General features: G+C 37.1%; 1 pseudogene; it reads right to left on the reverse strand.

Annotated features, from left to right (window-relative positions):
- Window positions 1–15,052: 15,052 nt before the first annotated feature.
- Window positions 15,053–16,330, reverse strand: LOC111883148 (stemmadenine O-acetyltransferase-like; annotated as a pseudogene).
- Window positions 16,331–19,123: the final 2,793 nt, after the last annotated feature.

Below are 19,123 nucleotides of genomic sequence, written 5' to 3' on the forward strand. Positions count from 1 at the left end.
ATTTTGTTCATTCAATTAATAAACCAGGATCCTCAAAACAAACGCTTCCTCTGGTGTGTACAATCGAGCCGGTGCCATCCTGTGATCCTGAGAAAACCTGAAACACATAACACAAACACTGTAAGCACGGAGCTTAGTGAGTTTCCCTAAAATACCACTCTATTAGCCACTTGGGGCTATAATCTCTGTTGACCCTCTGTTCCGTGTGTCTTAGTGGGACCCTCCAGTCCCAACTCTCTGTGGGCCCTTTGGCCCTGACTCTATGGACCCAAAGGCCCTAACTCTGATAACTCTGAATCATGCATATCACATATCACAATAAATCTCAACACATAAATAGCATACAAATACACTGGCACGTAATTCTAAAAATACCACATATAGCACATATTAGCCACTCGAGGCTATAACTCTGTGGGCCCTTGGGCCCTGACTCTGCGGACCCTCTGGTCCTAGCTCTGTGGACCTTCCGGTCCTAACTCTGATATACACACAACATAAATCACATAGAAATAATGCAGTACCACACTTCACATATATAACATAAAATATCTCTAACACATAACTCTGTTACCACTCTAGGTAAAGTATAGTGAGAAGACTCACCTCCGGTAGCTCGGTAAATCTCTAATTCGGTAAAACTCTGGTGTATCCTCTACCTAATCACATGAAATAAGTACCTTATTTAATATAATTCTAAAAGGCTAGACTGTGTCCTCTTATGACACTCTCAGAAGGGTAAAAGACCATTTTACCCCTCTTACAACTCAAAAGGCCCCACAATAGACCATACCCTAAAAGTCAACCAAAAGTCAACTTTCCGGGTTACGCTGCGCGTACTAGATATGTACGCTGAGCGTACCTGGCTGCCTCTCAGAATCGGGGAATGCCACCCAGTACGCGGCGCGTACTGGGATTACGCCCGACATACTTCCCTGCTTCATCCCTTTAGCTCTTGAGGTCTTAAACAGTTAAGAACCACGTCCAACTTCTAGATCTGACCACTTCTAAGCCTCTTAATCCATAAAGTTGATGACTTTAAGCCTTTGCATGGCTAAATAAGCCACCAACTCCCATAATATTCCGTTCTCTAACTCTAGAAGGCTTATTACTCAAGCATGACCTCATACCAACAACCAAGATGGAAACTTTATGGATCTAAACCACTAATACCACTGAAAAGGGACAGATCTTGGACCATGGAGCACCTTACACTCATAAAGTCTCCACCTTTGGGGTTTTTAGCCATAGAAATGACACATGCAACAATAAACCAAAAAGGATAGGAAAGTTTTGAACTTTATACCTCTAAGTGTAGCCCCTTTCTCTGTAGATCTCAGATCCAATCTTGGACTTCAAGCTTTAGCCTCCAAAAGCTCCTTTCCTTCTTTTTCACTAAGCCACCAATGCTCAATTAGCTCCAACAACACTCACACACACCAAGAACAATGGGAGGTTCTCTCTTAGGGTTCCACTCACTGATATGGAGGCTGAGAAATGAGCCTTAGAACCCTTTAAATAGTGCACAAGCCAGATTAGGGTTTTGCACCTGGGCCGGTTACGCCCGACGTAACTCTGGGTACGCCCAGCGTACCTTGGCGACTTCGCGTCCAAATTAAGCGCATGAGTACGCCCAGCGTACTCATTTGCCACATTTTCCAATAAAGGGCTAAACTTGACCACAAGAGAAAAGAAGGGTGTTTGAATAGCTGCACCTGAACCTTGGGATGTTACAATTCTCCCCCACTAGAACCAGACTTCGCCCACGAAGTCTCATACTGAAAACAACTCCAGATGTTGCTCCTGAATTTCTGACTCTGTCTCCAAAGTCAGCTCGGACCCCCTCCAATGTGGCCACTGAACCAGAACCAAGAGCACCTCCTTGTTCCTCAGAACCTTGATCCTTCGATCCATAATCGCGATTGGCCTTTCGGTATAATTCAGACTCGCATCCACCTGAATATCCTCCAGTGGCACCACTGCTGACTCGTCGGCTACACACTTTCTCAGATGGGACACATGGAAGGTGTCGTGAATCTGGCGCAACTCTGCAGGCAGCTCCAAACGATACTCTACCCTGCCCACCCTCGCGATCACTCTAAACGGACCAATATACTGGGGCCCTAGCTTGCCTCTCTTCCTGAACCGGATCACTCCTTTCCAAGGAGATACTTTCAAGAGCACAAAATCTCCGACCTGAAACTCAAGTTTGGAACGACGCCTATCCGCATAACTCCTCTGGCGACTCTGAGTGGTCAACAACCTCTGTCTGACCTACTGTATATGCTCTGTCGTTTGAAGCACTATCTCTGTACTACCCATCACACGTTTCCCTACCTCTTCCCAGCAAATGGGAGTCCGACACCTCCTCCCATACAACAACTCAAAAGGTGGCATATCGATGCTCGAATGATGGCTGTTGATATGGAAAAACTCAACCAAGGGTAAATACGTGTCATAACTCCATCCGAAATCTAATACACATACCCGAGCACATCTTCGGGCGTCAGAATCGTTCGCTCACTCTGGAGTATCCTCAGACATCACCATGATAAGCTCTAGTTCCTTTCTCATATCCTTCTTCGATACTGAGCTCCAGTTCAGCTTTTGACTCCACAGCTGAGCCTCCAAAGGTCACCCATATCATGATCCAAAATATCTCACTAACTTCCTCCCCGTGACACACTATCCCAGCCTAGTGACACACAAGTCACGAAATTCTCTTTTCCTTATTCGAAAAATACAATCCAACCGAGGATTGACTTAACTCTGACCTTTGGTGTCTGCTGCGCATATCCCTTGCGCATCTCGCCGAATCTCCCGACAGAGACGGAGACCCTAGTCTCGCCCCCGTGGTTCAACCACCAGGCTCCAAAACTCAATACTAGGGCTACTCAAGCCCAAAACTCTCCCACATCATACACTGATCGGAGAACACCCATCATCACACTCTCTTGCCGTCTAGTGAGTACTATGGCTCCCCGCAACATCATGATGACCTCTCAATGACTAGTGAGTACTACGGCTCCCCGCAGTATCACAACACCCTCTGACTAGTGAGTACTACGGCTCCCCGCAGTATCACAACACCCTCTTACTAGTGAGTACTACGGCTCCCCGCAATATCACAACACCACACTACATCCACTAACTCATGCTCCGCAGACTATCATAGGTAGCTACCCATACTCGACCCGAATATGCATCACAGACTCTGGCGGCAATCGACATAACAAAATACCTACCTTTACGGAGATCTACTTTCTTAAATAATCCCTTTTGATGCCAATACTCGAAGGGCTCCCACTAGAACCGTGGATACATGATGCATCACTAGTCGTCTCAAACTCAAGATTGTAAGTAACTCCAAAATTGGGACATTATACCCGGGTACCACGGAACACCATTACAGAACATCACAATGTCCTGCCTCAACCACTGATCTCCTACCCCCAGCACTATACAAATACAACAATACATTTCCTCTGATCCCCATAAATAATTCTCCATTTTTCCCAATGCGCAACTTCAGTGTATCCAAACACTCAATTGGAATACAAAGAAAGCGCTAATGCTTCAGAACACGCTGACGATCCTCCGAAACCCTTTTCCTTTCCTTGATCACCAATGACCCTAATCCCATGAATTCGAACCGCAGGTTTCTGTGTCCAACCCCTAACCGCTCTTGCACAAATCTTTGGTTCCCTCAAAAATACCCGGTTCTCCCCCATTTATGGTTCGAACCATCACCAATTGACGCATCAACACTCTACCCCACAGACGGTTTCCTCCAGAAACATCGCACCTACGCTTGGAAGGTGCCACACAACGCCCAATGATCTCCCCATGCAGAGATCAAGAAATCTCAAATACCCTAAATCTCCGAAGAAATCCTCAGGAACTTCTCATCCCAACAGCCTCTATCCATTCGAAGTCTCATACCCTCCCAATACTGAACATCCCAACTGTCCAGTACTATCACTGACTCTTAGACTGAAACAATAAATCATCATACTCCTTATCTTCGACTTCTCAACCCCCGTTCCAACACGTGAATCATCACGAGAATAAGGACTCCACTTCCATGCTCAATACCCATCATAGACGGAAGAGCTACCACTTTGATATACTCGACTGGATTACCCGCTGATACTGCTACCACACGCTCTACTATACTCAATGTAATGTGATCCTTGACCATCTCAGTCCCCACTGACTACCTGCTCGTGGTAGATTATTTCCTCGTGGCAGACACGCTGCCTGATACTCTGGTGGAAAACATCGACATCAATGTTAACCCGTAGGGTTTACTCCTAAACCCAAAACTGAAATCTCACGCCTCTCCTACTCCCACTGGAAACATAAATAACACCCAACAAGTCACAGAATGTGACATCTCCTCCTTCGGATGATTGTTCACTCAGTCCGCAATCCCTCATAAATTCCTTCTCTACCAATCCCTGAGTCTTGCGACTACATCTGACATCTTACCAAGGTACTCTGAAATGCTCCCAAACTCCCTCTCAAGGGATGCCTCTTCGGACTCAATCATGGCCCTCAGGACTAAAACCCATCGCGTCCAAATTCCACCAATCAATCCTGATCAGATAACCGGAGAATCACAAGCATCATTTGCTAAGAACCATGGTATTCAGCCCCTGACGTCTCTTCTTAATCTGCTACAATGCATGGTACACAAACCATAACATCACTCCCCAATCTGCTCCGATGTATGGTACTCGAACCATAACACCACTCCTCAATCTGCTCCGATGTATGGTACTCGAACCATAACACCACTCTTCAATCTTCTCCGATGTATGGTACTCGAACCATAACATCACTCCTCAATCTGCTCCGATGTATGGTACTCAAACCATAACATCACTCCTCAATCTGCTCCGATGTATGGTACTCGAACCATAACATCACTCCTCAATCTGCTCCGATGTATGGTACTCGAACCATAACATCACTCCTCAATCTGCTCCGATATATGGTACTCAAACCATAACATCACTCCTCAATCTGCTACTTAGAACCTTCAGAATACCCCCTGTATCGAGTATGGGTCCTCTGCTTTCGGTAGTATGGGCCCATACTACCTGCCACATCTACCCATACTTTCCACACGGACCAATCTAGAGCTCCTAAGTAGCTGCTCAACCTTCTCGCTTACTAATTCCACCACGCGTGCTCGCTCCTCAGCGAAATGCTCTACTCCGCCAGCGTACTCATCTGGTTAAGGTCACTCCCTAGGCTCTTCCTTGGTCCTCCCACTTCTCCGCCATCAGCTGCTGAAGAGCTCCTAATGATGCCAGTCATCTACCTCCTGAATATCATCATATTCATTTGGTAGTTGACTCCCATCATCGAGAGTTCCACAAAGCACGAAGCAAGCAACATTCGGGCATCGAAGAATACATAGAACTTACTCTAGGTGGCAACTCCGCTTGCTCTGCTCATTCTCAAAAGTACCACCGAACTCTACAACTCTACCCCTCGCAGGTTCTAACTATTCTTTCGATAAGCACCACAACTCTCATCTAGGCGTCTCTCCTAGATTACTCCTCTACTTAAATCCCCTAAAAGGATTTCAACTGAATATTCTCACTCATACTCAAAAGCACATCACATATAACAACAACTCCTAGGCTAAGGAATCACAAATCAGGCCACTCTAGTCCTAAGATATGAAGTACCTAGCCTGTCTCTAGCATGTATAATATCTCATAAAGTGTATCATAAATATCTCATAACACAAATGTACGGGTATTTTGGGAAATCACCGTTCGGGCTTTGGCTGATTGTACACACTGCTCTTTCTCGCTTTCTCTTTGAACTCTTATTCACTTTTAGGAAATCATTTCTGTGAAAACTTTTCTTGCTCCCTCAGTTTGAGTCCAGATTTACCCGAAGGTGCATCCGAATCCTTCAAACCAAGGCTATGATACCAACTTGTAACACCGAAATTTCTAAACAAAACTTTCATTTAAAATCGCTTATCTCTTTATCACTTTTCATAAAAATCCCGTTCTTTTGTTTAAGTTACAATACACGACTATTTTGTTCATTCAATTAATAAAACAGGATCCTCAAAACAAACGCTTCCTCTGGTGTGTACAATCGAGCCGGTGCCGTCCCGTGATCCTGAGAAAACCTGAAACACATAACACAAACATTGTAAGCACGGAGCTTAGTGAGTTTCCCCAAAATACCACTCTATTAGCCACTCGGGGCTATAATCTCTGTTGACCCTCTGGTCCGTGTGTCTCAGTAGGACCCTCCAGTCCCAACTCTCTGTGGGCCCTCTGGCCTTGACTATATGGACCCAAAGGCCCTAACTCTGATAACTCTGAATCATGCATATCACATATCACAATAAATCTCAACACATAAATAGCATACAAATACACTGGCATGTAATTCTAAAAATACCACATATAACACATATTAGCCACTCGAGGCTATAACTCTGTGGGCCCTTGGGCCTTAACTCTACGGACCCTCTAGTCCTAGCTCTGTGGACCTTCCGGTCCTAGCTCTGATATCCAACAACATAAATCACATAGAAATAATGCAGTGCCACACTTCACATAGATAACATAAAATATCTCTAACACATAACTCTGTTACCACTCTCGGTAAAGTATAGTGAGAAGACTCACCTCCGGTAGCTCGGTAAATCTCTGATTCGGTAAAACTCTGGTCTATCCTCTGCCTAATCACATGAAATAAGTACCTTATTTAATATAACTCTCAAAGGCTAGACTGTGTCCTCTTATGACACTCTCAGAAGGGTAAAAGACCATTTTACCCCTCTCATAACTCAAAAGGCCCCACAATAGACCATACCCTAAAAGTCAACCAAAAGTCAACTTTCCGGGTTACGCTGCACGTACCAGATGTGTACGCTGAGCGTACCCGGCTGCCTCTCAGAATCGGGGAATGCCACCCAGTACGCGACGCGTACTTGGATTACGCCCGGCGTACTCCCCTACTTCATCCCTTTAGCTCTTGAGGTCTTAAACAGTTAAGACCCACGTCTAACTTCTAGATCTGACCACTTCTAAGCCTCTTAATCCATAAAGTTGATGACTTTAAGCCTTTGCATGGCTGAATAAGCCACCAACTCCCATAATATTCCGTTCTCTAACTCTAGAAGGCTTATTACTCAAGCATGACCTCATACCAACAACCAAGATGGAAACTTTATGGATCTAAACCACTAATACCACTGAAAAGGGACAGATCTTGGACCATGGAGCACCTTACACTCATAAAGTCTCCACCTTTGCGTTTTTAGCCCTAGAAATGACACATGCAACAATAAACCAAAAAGGATAGGAAAGTTTTGAACTTTATACCTCTAAGTGTAGCCCCTTTCTCTATAGATCTTAGATCCAAGCTTATACTTCAAGATTTAGCCTCCAAAAGCTCTTTTCCTTCTTTTTCACTAAGCCACCAATGCACAATTAGCTCCAACAACACTCACACACACCAAGAACGATGGGAGGCTCTCTCTTAGGGTTTCACTCACTGATATGGAGGCTAAGAAATGAGCCTTAGCACCCTTTAAATAGTGCACAAGCCAGATTAGGGTTTTGCATATGGGTCGGATATGCCCGACGTAACTCTGGGTACGCCTAACGTACCTTGGCGACTCCGCGTCCAAATTAAGCGCATGAGTACGCCCAGCGTACTCCCGAGTACGCCCAACGTACTCATTTGCCACATTTTCCAATAAAGGGCTAAACTTGACCACAAGAGAAAAGAAGGGGGGTTGAATAGCTGCACCTGAACCTTGGGATGTTACACAAAAAATAGGTGTTCCAGTCATGTTACTTCGTAATATCGAACAAACCGAAGGACTATGCAATGGTACTAGGTTACATATTGTTAGGATTGGAAGACACGTCATTGAAGCTTGAATCATATATGCCAGAATCTTCAACGAGACTACTTATATATCTTTCATGAAGTTAACCCCGTCTAATAAAAGAATCTCATTACGTTTTTAGCGGAGGCAATTCCCCATAGTTGTTTATTTTGTTATGGCCATTAACAAAAGTCAATGACAATAATTATCAAATGTTTGATTATACTTGCGTAGGCCTGTCTTCATTCATTTTTAGTTATATGTTTTTTGTTTCTCGTGTTACAAGTGAAAAAGGATTGAAAGTACTCATATATGACAAGGGTCGTCCAACTAATAAAACAAAAAATTATGTCTACAAAGAGATCCTTTAACGATTATAGATATTCATGTGTTTCATTGTTTTTTTTTTAGACATTTCAATGTTACCAATAATACTAAATCTGTTTCTGTTACTTTATTTTTTTTATAGTGCCAAGTTTTTTATACCTTTATATGTATATTTTTATATGTTCTCCGCGTTTTACGTGGGTTATAATCAAGTATATATATATATATATATATATATATATATATATATATATATATATATATATATATATATATATATATATATATATATATATATATATATATATATATATATATATACTCTGATTATCTTTTGAGTTTTATGAAACTATTCTTATAAATAAAGTATAATTTCAAAATATCTTCATTGGTATCATATTTGATTGTTTGAATTGTCTGTTTAGGACCAACAAACCCCGATTTACAAAAATCATCAAAACCAAGCTTCAACTGGGAAATCTTCAAATAAGTCACACTACTCGTAAACAAGATGCAATTACCATTTGGACCAAGCAAAATGAGAAGTAATTGTAGGTTTGGAAACCATAATTATATATGGACTTTCTTTGACATATAATGTTTGTACCACCTCCATAGAAATGCTAATTTCTACCTATCCGTTACATCGTATTAGTTCCTCACCGAAACTAGACTAATAATGAAACGAACCATTACATTTAACTTGTTTGGTGTTCTGCATACCTGTATGATTTTACGAAGAAGTTTACATGACATTATCATACTTTTGAAAACAAAGTATTTTTAATTTCACTTGAGAACACATACTAAAAAGACTTTTGAAGCTATCTTATACGGTAGCTTTTGAATCCTTTTTTTAGTGGCAAGGAAACCAAATGGAGGTCTCGACTCTATGCAGAATCAATGGAAGTATGTGTTTGTATAAAAGATTATTTAGATACCGTTGAAAGGATATAAAATTACGTTTCGTTTGACGGACCACTTTTACCACATACGAAGGATTATATCGATGTAGAAGAAGTTGGACAAACGATAACACCTCCAATAACTAAAGAAGATGATGGTTACTTTGAAAAGTTATTAGATTGGGATTAAAAAACTTCAATTTCTTGAAGATGACCAATTTCAATATTATAATTACTAGTACTTTAAAGAAGAAAGACATAGTATTTTCATTTTCTAGACTTATGATCATCTCCTTCTAGGATTGTGTTATATATATATATATATATATATATATATATATATATATATATATATATATATATATATATATATATATATATATATATATATATATATATATATATATATATATATATATATATATATATATATATATATATATATATATATATATATATATATATATTATCTTAGAAACCAAATAGAATAAAAATATCTATTTGGTGTTATATTTTAATTTTCAAAAAAAAATTGTTAAGAGTCAAAAAAAAACTATTTTTTTTCATAAAAACCGGATAATCCAAAAGATGCCCGTTTCAGCTTAAAGGATCCGGTGAAATCTGGTTTGTATAAAACCATATCCGCCATAAGGAAAGCTGGACGCTAACCCAAACGGATTTAAAATACCAGTACGTTTTGTGCACCTCTAATTTTAAGTATCGTTTTGCAAAATTTGTAGTTATTACATGTAACACTACAAGACAACTGGTTAATAGTGGCAACAACCACTATTACCGGCAACAAGAGTTTATGCCGTCGGTAATAGTGGTTGTTGCCACTAAAAATATTTGGTAGTGATATGTGTGACTTTTGATCTCATAACCATAACCGTTGATTGGTCCTTACATCCAACGACTGACAATGCATGTCGTTAAGTATCAGTATCGGCGACATTAATAGCGGTGACACTAGTTGCTGCTAATGCTCGAAAATAAGAACCGCGAAAAAGTTCCCTCTAAGGCGTCACCACTAATAACCAATAGTCGTCGCTAATTCTTTCGCGTCGCCGGTAAAAGTTATCGCAAATATACTCCTTTGCAACTTTCTTTCTTCCATTTTATGCTTCCATTCTCTCTCTCTCTCTCTAGATTCCGTCTTCCCTCTTCTGATTACAACGATCTGTGATGCCTTTCCATAACCGGTTTGACTTTGGATTTCCACGGGTTCCATCTCCGTTTACTGGCGATGCCTTTCATCACTGATGACGTATCTTCTCAGGTGACTAAGGTTCAAATCCGACGACTATGGTGCAATTCCTTCCTAATTTCTCTTTCTCTTTCTCTTTCTCTTTTAATGTCGATTTCCACCTTATGGTTGAGTTAATTGCAAAAAAAAACATAAATTTCAATATTTTTTTTAAGTTGTTGCTGTCACTAGATCGATTACACCCCACTGGACCACCTTGTTGATTTTCCGACCACCACAGGTTCCTTTCTTCCTTAATTTCGAGATTATTTGAGAAATTTGTGTATTTGTGTCTATTATGTGAAATTGGCAATATGTGTGTATCATTGGTATATATTTTTGAGTTTGCATGATATATGTATGTGAATGTATATATAATGTGTATTTGTATTTATGAAAAAAATGAATGTGGAATATTGTATGTGTGTATTGTGCATGTATATGTGTATTTGTATGTATGTGTACATAATTTATATTTCTATGTATGAAATGTGGATTTTATGTATGTATGAAATGTGGATTGTATGTAATGTATATATTGGAATGTTATAGTGGAAAAAGAACAAATAAAGTAGGATGCTATTTTGATAATGATATTTAAAGTATATGTGTATTTGTATGTAATGTGGATTGTATGTGAGTATAATGTGTATTTTTTTGTAGGATACTATTATTGAGAATGTTATTATTGGAAGATGCTATTTTTGAAAAAAAAAAAAACAAATAAAGTAGGATGCTATTATTAAGAATGTTAATTTTTGTAAAAAAACAATATGAATTCTAAAAAAAACAAATAAATTAGGATGATGTTATTGAGAACGCTATTTGTTTTAAGAAAACAATGTAGACTGTAAAAACAATGAAAACATAAAGTAAACCATTACAATAAAAACCAACACCATAATATAATTGTTCAAATACTATGCTATAATTGAAAAAAAAAACAATTTTTTTTATAAATAATAAAAATATAAAAAGGTACAATAGTAAGATGCTAAAAGTACAATGTTACAAATAAAGTAGGATGTTATTACTGAGAATGCTAATTTTTGTAAAAAACAATATTGATTCTAAAAAAGCGAATAAAGTAGGATGCTATTATTGAGAATGTTATTTTTTTGTAAAAAAAACAATGTAGATTGTAAAAAAAAATAAAGTAGGATGCTAATTTTTGTAAAAAAAAAAACATTGTGGATTGTAAAAAAAATAGTAAAGTAGGATGCTATGTAATGTGTATTATGATACTGAAGAAGACACTGAAGGATATGAGGAAGATTCTAATTAGAATAGTTCTTATGTAATGCATATTTGTAATATAAATTTTATTTGGATTCCTAGGTTAAATAGAAATATTTATTCCTATGTAATGTGTAATTGTAATAGAAATTGTATTTGTATATCTTATAATTTTTCAGGAAATGATGTCAATATGGTTTTTTGTTGTTGTGTACACCATGTCTGCTGTTATGGGCCGTGGACATGGGGGTGATAAAGCTGAGGACCCACCTTTCCTAGGTGGTAGAGGTGTTGGTCATCATGAGCAGGACTGTAAGTCTTATGATGAATTTTTATTTACTATTTTATTCAGTTATTACAAATTAAATAACGTTTCTGATAATTTTTAATTATATTTGTAGTTGAGCAACGTAGGAAAGTCCGAGGAAAAGGCAAAAATATTAAGCTTGAAAGAGCGCTCTTATGGAATAAGGGCAAACCGATGTACATGGATTATGATAGGGATATTACATATGATCCCGCAAGAGAGCCGAAAGACATGTTTGCACAAGAAGTTGGGAAAATAATGTGGCAAATAGTACTTTTCGATAAATGGACTTGCAAAAAAGTTTCCCTTGCGATAATGGATACAATAAAACAACATTTAGGGGTAAATTAATTATATAAAAATATTTCATATGGTTAATTATGATTGGTTTTTACTTTGTTAACCTCTTTTTTGTAGACAAAGTTTGATTTGGATCGAATGTCCTAGGATCCAGACGCTGCTATGTTGTTGGACAGTTTTGATGCAACTTTGTTAAAAGGTTATTGAGAGCGTAAAGCAGATGCAAAATAATATTTTTTGGAAGTCGGAGGGTATGAGGATATCCTGAGAGCATTAGTAACCCCCCAGATGATATGGATGTTGATAATTGGAGGAAAACAGTTGAGTATTTCCAAATGGACGAACAAACAGCTACTTCAGAAAGGAACAAAAAGTCCGTCAAATGTAAACGATCGTGAATCATGGGGGTTCGAACTCGTATAGCAGTACTTGCTATAAGAAGGTAACGTACGATACGTGTAATTATTTATTTAAAATATAATCTAATTTTTTATGTTAAACAAAACCTTAAGAGAGTGGAAACGTTTCTTAAGGCTCATACCGATAGGAATGGTGTATTTGTTTGTGTCGATGCGGAACAACAATACGTATACTTAATTATAATTTTATCATATAATTAAGTGTTTATTTATACTTAAATGTTAATCACTTTTGCGAAATACAAAATTGGTTAGTGGAAGAGCTCTTAGAACAAACGCAAGGGCCAGAATGTGAAAGAGAGTTAACACCCACTCAAGAAAGAGCTACTTTCGAGAAAGTATTAGGAGAACGACGTGGCCATATTAGAGGGATCGGTCGAAAACCTTTTGCTATCCCGCCGATTTTACAGCCATCGAAACCACCACCAGGGGCGGAACACTACCATTTGAACTGAGGGGGCTGAAACTTGAACTTATAAATAAAATTATATAGACAAAAGTAACCTACAATTATTATTATTTTCATATTTATATAGAGTACATTTTTACAAACATTTTATTAATAATAGATCTTTAGAAATCTAAGTATTCTACTAGAGATATGAAATATAGCAACAAACAAATAAACAATAAAACTTTATAACTTCAAAATTAATATAATTCTATCTAGTAAAAACTAATCGATTAAACCTTTAAAATATGATTTATTTTTTAAACTTAAACAGAAATATAAAGCTAGTGTAGAAAATTTGGTCTATTAACTTGAATTCAATAATCAACAAGTATGAATATTTTGTAAAGTATTTTAATTTGTAATATATCTCAATCACATAAAAAATTACTTTTAATGGTACTTCAACATAGAGACTATAACCCTACCCATACACAGCTACATTACTAGTTTCTATGTTTTACTGAGACTTATCATCATTATTATGAAGCTATTCATATAGTATACAAATAAGATTACCAAATGGGTTTGAGACCGTGAGTAAAGAAGAAAAAAGAGATACAAAGGATGTGAGTGTGTACCTTGATTCCAGCAAAGAGGAGAGCACGAACAATAAAGGCATAAGTGTTGCCGATAGTACGCTCTAGTGACTCAACTGATAAAGAGAGCAAGAAGCCGTTGGAAAGGAGACGAGGCAAGGAAAGAGCACAAAGCCCGGTAAGTTGCATGGTGGAAGATATTTGCTTTCAAATCCGGGAATATCTTGCCGGAATCTTCTTGTTTTAGTCGGATTAAAAGTGAGTTGCACATGGTGGCGATGATAACATTTAGGGCTTTATATTGTTTTGAAGATTTGAGTTGATAACATTTAGTATACTTTGATTTTTTTTTCTTTAGTTTAAAAATAGCAATGTACTTTGACATCATAAAATGTATGTTGATTTGGTAATTTTGGTTTGTGGTGATTGTTTGCCAAAATCTTTGGTAATTGGGTTTTTGTCCCAAATGCAAGAAATAACAATGTACTTTGGTTTTCTGTCTTAGTTTAATAATAGCAATGTACTTTGGTATCGATAAATGCATGTTGATTTAGTAATTATGTTTTTGTCCCAAGTGCAAAAAATAGCAACGTAGTTTTGGTATATCATGTATTTAAGTACAAGAAATAGTAATGTACTTTGGTACTTTTTGTTTATGTTTGATAATTTAACTTATAAGTTTATATATGTTGTTATTTATTATCTAGTTGGAAAATCTTCGGGTAATGTTCAACGACCCGATATGTAGGGAGGAGCTTTATGCGTTTTTTCAATCGAGGAAAGATCAATGAGGAAACGATTGGAACGGAGATGATGGTTCGTCGGATAATTAATTTGTGTTTTGTATGTTACACTTGTCGTGACACTTTGCTACTCGTTAGAATTGTAAAACTTTGGTTTTTTATTTTGGTATGAAAATTAATTATTAAAGTATTTGGTATCTAATCGGATGTTATTATGTAAATTTTTTTTTTCTGCATTTAGTGTCATTATGTATCGGTTTTTTGCACAAAAAATCGTTGATTAAAAAAATTAAAAAATGAAAAATGTTATTACGATGATAGGAGGTATTACCGGCGACAAGAAGTATTAATGACGACAATTGTCTTTACCAGCGACATTTTGATCAATAACGTTAGAGCAGTAGCGACAACTTTTTACCGGCGACGTGTCGTCGCTATTACCTTTACCGACGAGTTTTTTACTCTTTAGCGGTGACTTTTGTGGCCGCTAATTACCTTTTTTCTTGCAGTGATAATAGTTGTAAAGATATTATTAATTTGGTCATTTTAATTAAAATACATGCCCAAAATGTTTTTGCTTTTGTCAACAAAAAGTGGATAATATAGTCATCTGTGTCAATCATGCATTACAATTTACAACAAACTTGACAATTTATATTAACTGAAGTAAATTTAAAGTTATATCATATACATATAGATTTTACGTTCCGTCATCACACTTGCTTGGAGAACAATAAGCCAAAAGCTCATCGTCTTGTTGAAAGATGGCCATCACTTCTTCTTCCAAATTGGCCCATACTTCAATTCCATTCCCTTCTTTAGTATCCATCATCATGATTACGTTCTTGAATGGTGTATTTGTAACACTAATCCACCTTGGCTTTCCCCATCCAAAATCAATCTCATACAATGGGAATCCACACCAACTACTAAATGTAAAAACTTCAGTTTCATCCCTTCCCAACACATCCCTAATCTTTTTAGAGTAATTCAAGATTGCCGATATTCCATCTTTGGAATCTTGAACTTGTTTCATGTTAACATCACAGAATTCTTTAAACTCATGTCTCAGTTGACCAGCCAACCCCCGTAACTCAATCTCACCGCGGTCATGAAAGCTTTTCTCGGCCAAAAACGACCCAACAAAGTTGCCAAAAGAGGTCTCCGGCAATGGTGGGTTGAGGCGTCCTCGCATGTTCACAAGCGTCATTGCCATTGATGATGTAATCTCAGGTTTCTTAACTGCGTTCATAGCACATTTCTAGATGAGGGTTGTGACAGCTTGAACACGTGAAGAAGATGATGTTTGGGCTTTGAGTAATGATATGCTTGAAGCATTGAACACAAACCTCTTTCTAACGAGCATTTCCTTCATTGGAATCTGGATTCCGGTAATGTTCAAGAAACCAATCCGTGGGAATAGAGATGAGATACTGAACTCGGGAACCAAAACTGGGTTATCGCTCAATGAAAGGTTTGCCCATTCGCGAATAAAAGTAAAGAAATTAGATGCATCACCGATCTTATGCGAAGAACATGCACCAATCGCAATTCCACCACATTTGAAGTAGCTCACCTGGACTAGCAACGGAATGGTGTGATCAGGATTCACGGATTCCTCCGTCAATGGAACAAACTGTTTCATCAAGTTCAAATCATACTGTTGAAGCACATAAGATAGGGAACAATCAACAGTGGCTTCAGAATATGGTATTCCGGCGTCATTGCAATCGACAAAAACGTCTCCATTTACACGTCCAGCATATGGATAAAACGACGACAAAACTCTAGATAAAGAGGTCTTGAGTCGAGGGGCTAAGTTCGAGTTTGGCTTTGGGTCATAGAAGAAGATTATCGGAGGATAAACCCAAGGCGATAACTGGTCGAAAAGAGATAAATCGTGGGTTTTAAGGTGGTCGTGAGTGGAGGATGAAGGTTTAATGATGTGGGTTGCTGTTATCTCGACCTTGAACGCCATCGTTTTTGGTAGATATACCAGTTATTAATATTCTACAATTCAGAAAGTTGGTTCGATTTATGTGGATTCAAGGCGATGAATCTTATGGTGCTATGTGTTATTAGAGGACAAAGACTTCGTTACTTTTGATAAAAGCCGATTGGCCGGAAGGCATAGAGAATAATAAGATCATCATCATATATATGTCAATAGTCCCTTCGAGCATAAAAGATGCTAGAAAACAAAAATAAGGGGTTTTGACAGAAACACGAGAGCATTTAAGCGTGGCAATTTTATAGGATGAATTTAAAGGAAATCTCTCCTTATTTTATTTTAATTTACAAATAAATTAAAATTTATTTATAAAAAATCATGAATTACTAGAATAAAAAAAATGAATTTGGCCATTTTCCCTGTATACTTGTTTAATATTTTAATCTAATTTATGAATAAGTCCTAAAATAAAATTGTTTACAAAAAAAAAAAACACAATAATTACCAGTAAGAATGATGATTTAATTATTTTCTCTTTTGAACATATATTTTATCGGTTTCAGATCTGGACGACCACAACAAAAAACATAACCTTTAGCGATGACAAAAACCGTCCCAATTGATGCCTCATGTCGTTGCTAAAGGGTCGTTGCTACTACTTCGTAGCTAATACTCATTTGTCGTCGCAATTAACGTTGTCTCTAATACACGTTGTTGCTAAATGTCTATGTCGTCGCTATTGGTGTCGTCTCTATTACTATTCCGACCACTGGTCAGAGTTTTTTCTGCAAGGCTTCCCAGAGTCATGAGTTATCGCAATTGGTCAATGTCGTCCCTAAATGTGTCGCTGCTAATGCTTTTTATTAAGAAAAACAATTTATTTATGATATTAGTTTATATATATATATATATATATATATATATATATATATATATATATATATATATATATATATATATATATAGATATATATTATAAAATACATATTTGATAAAAATACAGAAATCAATACATACCACATTACATAAAACATCAAATATACCATATTACATAAAGTCTCTAATAAATCCAAAATAAACATCAAATATATCATCCATAAACTATTTAATAAATCTAAAATAACATCATCAATAACATAAAACAAGAAATACTATGTGTCTTCGCCTTCCCCATCTTTGTGTTTCTCGTTGTTGACTTAGTTCTTAAACGAGTAGATAATATTTCAATTGCCGTCACAAATGCCTGGTTTTGAAGTAAAACATTCACATCAACATCCTACAATTAGTCGTTAACAATTTAGCAACTATCAAACCACCAAATGAATTAAGTCTTTAACAATTTAACAAACTATTAAACCACAAAATCAATTAAGTCTTTAACAATTTAACAAATTACCAAACTACCAAAAATTACTATAAATGCATAAAGTTCTTAAAATTAGAGCAAAGCTACCAAATTCTTTAAAAGTTTAATTAATAATTACATGTGTTGGTTGTGGTGCTTGTGACTGTGACTGCCATTGGGATCAAGCACTTATACTTGCTGCAAAAGGAGGTTTAGGCCCAATGCCTCTCACATGTCCCCTTTGAGCACCTAACACCATCTCAAATATTGCGATCCAATCAATATAGTCTGCATCACTGCCGAAGTCGGCTATATGATGAGTCTGTAAAGCAACCTCAGCAACTAAAGTATTCTGTATTTCACAAAGATTGTCAATATACATTAAAAGTAACACAAAAAAAGACAACAATCTACTTTATTTTTAAGTAATAATAACTTACGTATTGGTCTTCAACTAAAGTATCAACAAATTCCTTTTTTTACTCACATACGCATGATGAAACGCTTCAAGTCTATTCAAATTCTGTTTAACATTACAAAATATGTGATACTTGAATAAACATTAAAAATATGTTATAACTGAATAAACATTATTGTAACTTACGTTCTTAAAACAAGCACTACCGTAGCTGCAGGTCTCTCCACGATTCTGAACTACTTGCTTCTTCCGACATTCTTTGTTTTCAGCAGATTGTTTTTGATGCTTTTTTGTTAAAAAATGGTCATTAACATCACTCCAAAGCTACAGATCCATACCATCAGGGGATTGAACCTTTGCTGCCTCCACATCCCATTCAAAATCAATAAAACGAGTTTTTGCAGTATGTTTGCGGCCTCTATACCGTGTGAATATCCGACTGTTCAGTGACACCCAATAAATTGAAGCCATGGGATCATTTCAATTCGCTCAAAAATCAAACCATGTCTACAAAAATAATAGAGAAGTTAAAAATAAATCAAAATTAAAATATTAAATATAAGTTTATAAATAATTTACCGAAAGATACCGGAACATGCCAACCCTTTAGGCTTCAGAAACTTCTTTCCATGTATCCTTATCGAAAGCAATGCCGCGCCACATATATCTCCCAACCTCCCGAATGAGACATCCGTATACTTACCCAATCGGCATGTGAGTATTTATGTCAAATGTTATCTTCATAGGTCGTTCTCCTTTAGCTGCAAATAACTTGTACATTTCTTATTAACTGACATGCCTCTTCGTTTTGGAGCCACCGCTGCATTAAAAAAACATTAGTCAATATAATTTTTTTTCATATACATACAATATGAGATACAATGAATTATAATAAATCTTAATTACCATCAATCTGATGATCACCAAAACCTCAATGGAACGGATGTGGTGGCTCGTCACCTCCATGGTGATCACCAAATATACATTTTACATATATATAGACATACCAAATACCAAATACATGTTTTACATACTACTAATTTCATACTTGATAATA

Source organism: Lactuca sativa, chromosome 6, assembly GCF_002870075.4.
Source record: "Lactuca sativa cultivar Salinas chromosome 6, Lsat_Salinas_v11, whole genome shotgun sequence".
Classification (NCBI taxonomy): Eukaryota; Viridiplantae; Streptophyta; class Magnoliopsida; order Asterales; family Asteraceae; genus Lactuca; species Lactuca sativa.